This window comes from Gallus gallus, chromosome Z (genome assembly GCF_016699485.2).
Source record: "Gallus gallus isolate bGalGal1 chromosome Z, bGalGal1.mat.broiler.GRCg7b, whole genome shotgun sequence".
NCBI lineage: Eukaryota > Metazoa > Chordata > Aves > Galliformes > Phasianidae > Gallus > Gallus gallus.
Genome location: NC_052572.1, coordinates 7,328,217 through 7,334,216, shown reverse-complemented (window position 1 = coordinate 7,334,216; position 6,000 = coordinate 7,328,217). Strand labels below are relative to the sequence as shown.

The 6,000-nt window shown below is 43.5% G+C and overlaps 1 protein-coding gene across 1 annotated transcript in view; it reads right to left on the bottom strand.

Moving 5' to 3' along the window:
- Positions 1–612: 612 nt before the first annotated feature.
- The window catches only part of CELF4 (CUGBP Elav-like family member 4), a 725,820-nt gene continuing 720,432 nt past the window's right edge, over positions 613–6,000 (bottom strand). The window contains exon 13 of the mRNA XM_015277428.4: positions 613–1,681. The gene's annotated coding sequence lies outside the window, so the exon portion shown is untranslated. The remainder of the gene's footprint in view (positions 1,682–6,000) is intronic.

Sequence of the window (6,000 nt, the reverse complement as noted above, 5' to 3'; positions counted from 1 at the left end):
GAATCCATGTAATATCATTCTTCATGCTTGCAGCCACAATGACAAGCCCCTCCTGCAAGACTGCTGCACTTTGGTCTATGCTGTACCAATTTTTGACATCTAGCCAGGTCTAAACTGGAGGTTCCTTGGCGTATCAGCCAGGGGGATGCATCAATTCCTCAGGTCACCCTTCTCCGCTTATAGATGGGCTCTAATCTCAGGCTGTGCATGCATCGTCTCCTGCCTTCACACTGCAGGCAGTGAGGCTGGACTAGGCCTGATGAGGGCAGCCAGTGACAAGCTATTGGTGTGCATATGAGAAACCAGTTCTCCACTGGATGGAACTGGGAACTACTACATGGGGCAGGGCATTTACCCACAGAGTGCATAGGGGTCCTTGTCCCTCTGTACACCCTAGCAGTTAGGGTAAATATTTTCAAGCTCACCACCCACCCAGCCCAAACCAATTTTCCTTGAAAAGAAACCCAGTCCAGAAGGGAGATGAAGTAAATCCTAGTATATCTGCTAGGTTGGGCAACAGTGAAGAGTTGCACTGGGTGCCTGTTTCACAATGCAGGTACAATTATAGTTGTACAAGTCTACCTATATATCCTTTTATAGCTTTATTTCATGAGAATAACAAGCAACATGGCCACAAACAGATCTGCTTTTAGCAGAAGACTGAACCAGAAAGCACAGAGCTCCCTTCCCATCACTGCTGTGATTTTGGTTCTATACCTGCTCTGTTCAGGAAGTTTAGAGGATATCTATAGTAGTAACATACTCATAGGTCTACGCGCACCCACAGCAATAGATAATACATTTTTTCTATAGCCTTGACTTGATGTTGTCAAAGAGGTCAGAGAACTTCATCAAGAATGAGGTAGATGAAAAATGGAGTCCCGTATATTTTTAAAAGTCTCTTTTGTAAGTCTCAAAACCAACATGAGGCAAAGTCACATGCCATTTCAAAAATGGGTAAAGTGAAGTGATGCAACCCAGAAGTGGTGATGAGTAACACTGCCATAGGCTAAGCAGTGGTCCATACACTCCTGTCAAGATGGCATGTGGCTTGGTAAATGTCCAACTCCACCATCTGCAGAGACTGAAACTCAATTGCTGTTAACGAGAATGAAATTATGGCAATATTAGTGTAATTAAAATGAGAAGAATCCTAGTTCAAGGATGATTGATGCCCATGGAAAGCTTTGGGTGGAGGCAGAAAAGGCTGGTCCAAGAGTGTTGGCTCAGACTTTATTTACCTACACAATTTCCCCAGGTACTGGAGGAAATGTCCTCAGAAAAAAAAAAGAAAAAGAAAAAAAAAGTTTAATGTGGCTACTGACTGGTATTAAATAAATGATGCATGTTGGCAGAGCGATAGATGAGAATAGTGGAAAACACATTGTGAAAGGAACCAGAAGAATTGCTGTCATAAATCTCCCCAAACTATTCTAGACAGAGAGAGGCTAAAAACTAAGCAGGCTACTGGGAGCATAGGGAAGGGGGCTTTAGAAGAAACCCATAGTTCTATAGGTCCATTGCCATAGGTTTTACCCAGTGTCCAGTCTCTTGGAAGAGGAGCATTGGATGACCAGGGAAAGGAAAGGGGTGTGAAGGTGTGACATTGCAACTTGGGTTGTTTGGCTTTTCGGTTTTATTTTTTATTTGAGGCAGGTTAAAAGAGCTCCAGGTGTTCTCTCTAGAAAAAAAGAGATTAGAAGGCAACATTAATCAAGTTTACAACATATTCAAGCAAGTAGATAAAGAGGAGAGAAAAAAATACCCTGAAATGTTTTTCTAATGAATGCATATTTTAGCTGAAGAATTCACAGGGGTCGACATGGAGAAAGACATGTATATATGCAAAACTAGGGTTAGAAGACAAAGTGGGATTATTTTCAAAGCTCATAAATAATTTAACTGTTTGAAGAAAAATGCAGAGGTTTCTGTTGATCTTATTGCCTAAAGAACAACTTTAGGCCTGATAAAGTAAGGGGCTAAAGGGTATTTCACACAGAAGCAGAGCACGGCTGTTTGTCTACTACAGTGTGTCACATCAAGCACTGTTTTTCTTGGGTAAAAGATGGGTATGTTGGGACAGGATGTGCCGGCTTCTCTGACTCACTAAAATACCTTTATTTGGGACTAAAAAGAACCTTTACATTGGGAAGAAATGACTGATTCTTGTTGGTTTTTGTAAGGGGCTTGTTGAAAGCAGTTATATTGTTCCCATCAGCTTTTCTTTTTCTTTATTTTTCCTTTTTTTTTTTTTTTTAAATTTTATTTTTTTCCCCTGGAAAGAGACCGTTACCGAATGCTTAAAACAACCATACTTGCAAAAGCATGGGAGGAGCTTGACTAATGTCCAGCCACTGAAAATGTCTGAGGAGCAGAAATGCTGTCTTCATTTGCATTTCTGGTTACCATGAAAATTGTGTAACTTCACAGTGACCAAGGCAGGTCATAGAAGAGCTCAGTTATCTATTTTGCACGCACAATTATCCTTGCCATTGTCAAATCTACTTAGTCTTCACATCAGTCACTTTGTACAGTTTAGTCAAGCAGTCAAATGGCTAAAGTTCTCAAAGTCCCTGTTCCATATAATTTCCCTTCCTGCCAGGTGAGAATGACCAATAACTGTCCCTTCCACTTGTCTTCCAGTTATGCCTTACTGAACTGATCTATATTTGTATTCGTCTTTGAAGTAACATTTCTGGACAGAGAGGAGCTAGACTGACAGCTCTGAAACCTGCTTCCTGCAAACCTGTGGTCTCTTTGCCCATGTTCATTTGTGACTTGATACACTCCAAGTCTGTTGGCTCAGGAAAGAGGGATACAGTATCTGCGGTTCTTCCCCCCAGTTTGTATATACAGAGCCTGAGCATGTGTGCACTCTGCTGGGCTCTTTCAAGCGGTCAGTACAAACCATGGCTAAGCTGTTTAACATCTCACTGCACTCAGCTTCTCTTGGTTACAGCCTTACAGCTGAGATCTAGTGGTTCTCATCCTCACCAATGTCCCTTTTAGTGTTTTCTCATTCGGCCAGACGTAGAGCTCAGCTATGACCATCCGTCTATCACCTGCTGAGCATACAATGTGCATCTACAAGCTCACGTCTTAGAGAACTAAGGATTGAGAAGTAAGATTTCTATCATTTTCTTTCTTTCTTTTTTCTTTTTTTTTTCTTTTTTTTTTTTTTTTTTTTTTTTTTTTTTTTTGGCAACAAAGCACTGGCAGGGCTAATGAGCAGTGACACAGACCCCTCTGATTTAGGTTTGTCGGAAGATGTCTTACTGACCAACATGGTGGCAAGTAGCTATTGCTAATGATCCAGAACAGAGGCAAAGCAAGGTCTGGTCAAAAAAGATTCGTCCCCAGTTGCACAGAGCCCTGCCCACATTTCTTCACTGTTCCCGGTTAATGGGGAAGGAGTGCTCGTTTAAATCTGATAGATGAGAGTCCTTCCTAAAATTGGGCATTTGGTGATATCAGCCTCTTCACGGAAGGAAAAATTCCCCAGTCTCTGATTAAACTGGATCTGGACTGTAAGTCTTTCAGGCAAGTGTGTTGCTTTACGTGGATTCCCTACCTCTAGGAAAATAAAACACCTTAAATGTACAGTATTTCACCCAAATGCAACTCTCTCCCAGCACTGCAAAAGCTTGGTAGTCAAGCAGAGAAAATATTTACTTAGTAAAGCTTTAAGATCAGACTTTTGGGCTGCAAGCCGAAAGGGCATAAATAAGCCAGATATAGGACAACTCCCACTTAAACTGCAAAGCTTAATCTGCAGAGCCAGGCAGCTCTCTGGTTCTTTGCCCTGTTTTGGCTTGGGCAGCTGTGTGCAACCTCAGTATCAGAGCAGAGGTTTGGCCTTCACCCACTGATTGCTGTGCTCACATTGGGTACAGGGGGTGGCAGCTGGTCTCACACACAGGGCTAGCCTGCTCTTCTCACGATGACATTTGCCTCAGTCTAATCCCAGCATCCTGCTCCTGCTCATATTCTGAACTTGCTGCTAATCAACCAGCAGAGATATACACAGAATCTCACCTCTACTTGTCTTTGGTATTTGGGCAGTATAGGTGTTCTGGATGTCCCTTGAGGTTGTGAGTGTTGGGTCCAGGGTCAAACATCTCTTTCTTTGTCATCGGTCTCCTGGCTGCCTGCCCTGGAACCAGGGCAGGCTGCTCCCCAGAGCAGAGCACTCACATGAAACGTGACACAAAGTGTTTGCTGGATACCTATTGTGTGAGATGCATGTGCTCCAGTGTGCTCTCGGGTTGCTGTAGGGAGCATCAGTAGCAGAGCAGACCAAGTGGAAGGAGTTAAACTGAGGAAAAATTAGGCTGACGCTTTTCATCTCTGCTTACATGCTATTGTAACAGAGGCTGGGGGCTCCAACTAGCTTGGCTTAAAAAAGATATTGCTAATGTCTAACACTTGATGACAGATGGTTCACCAACACAGCTAGGCCCATTGTCTCACTTAATTGCTCTTTGTTCTAGCTGAAAGAAGGTAATCTTTTCTTGTAGGAGTAGGTAGGAGGATCGGTGTATGGTGTGCCTGCTGACAGCCACTCTACTTCTGGAGCCTGCTCTGTAGTTCACTGAAGTGGAATCATCTCCCTTACCCTCTGGAGAAAGGACCTGCAAAGGAGTCATTACAGTCAGGACGCCTAATTTGTGGGTGCTTTGCTGTCTGGTAGGCTTTGCAACATAAATTAAGCAGCTGAAAACCTCTGTGCAGTGTGTGGAGAAAGCAAAGCAAATGATCCGGCATGCTTCTAAAAGTGAGGAGAAGCTGAGGGCCTCTGCAGAGCTGAGGAGGAGAGCACCATTTTTGGGATATCAAGCTGTGGCTCCCACTGGGACAGTCAGCCCACCCACTGACCACATGAAGAGGTGCGTGGTTGGGGCTCTTGTTTTGAGGAGCTGAAAGCAATGACTGTAACCCAGCAATACATGCTTCCCAGGAGCACACCCCAAGCAGCAGGGTAAGGTGCAAGCAGTCTGTGTTCCTTTATCCTAGCTAGGTGTCCAGTGCTCTGTAATGGCACATTTACCTGTATGTAAGCACGTATGCACGTATCCTTCTCCAGTCTGTGCTCAGCTGGAGATAATCCATGACAAGTTCAAAACTTACCCGATCAAGACCCAGAATTCAGGGTGGCTTCTGAATGCCATGGAGAGAAGACATTCGGCAGCCAGGTGTTTCTTGCCACCAAGACCTTTTTTTTTTTTTTTTTTTTTTTTTTTTTTTTTAATCAGTGATAGGGCTATATGGATTCTTCAGAAGCAGTGTAGGGATGTTCAAGGTTGAGTGAGCACTAAGAAAAGCTTGTACAGCACCAGTGGTGACTTTAAGTGTGCAAAGAGATACCAGAGTGACCTCATTCACCCAGTAAATGGAGCACAAGGGCTCTGATTTGGCACCTTCCAAAGATTTATTTTGGATTTGTTTGCTGTATTGAGAGTGCTTACTGTATTTAGAGGGAAGTCGTGGGACTAAAATCTGAATTAATATCTGTTTTCTTCAGTAAGTAGGGCACCAGTGACAGTCCAAAAGGCATTTGGAGACCATGACCTCATGTTCCATCGGCTCTGAAGTGATAGGATGAGCCAGGTACTCTCAAATGGAAATTACCAAGGGACCTTCATAGGCAACAACATCAGCAGCCTCTTTCTCTAAGAAATGCTGTACACAAGCTTGTACATCTCACTGAGGCACCCAGTGATATGTGTTTCTCCACTTGCAAAAGCCCTGTGAAGTGTGAGTGGCTTCCTGGGACCATAAACAGGAATGTTTGGCATGATTCGCAGTAGTCACTGTCCTGGTGTATTTGCAACAAGGGGAAATGTGCTGCTGGAAACTGAAAAATTCAAAGTGGAAAAGTCCTCATCTTGCTTCACAAGGACATTTCCAAACAGTGTCATGATGTCATGTAGACAAATGGACTGCAGGAAAGCTCTGTATTTTAAGTGATTTAATGGATAGCTGCTGAGAGTGGGAATGGGG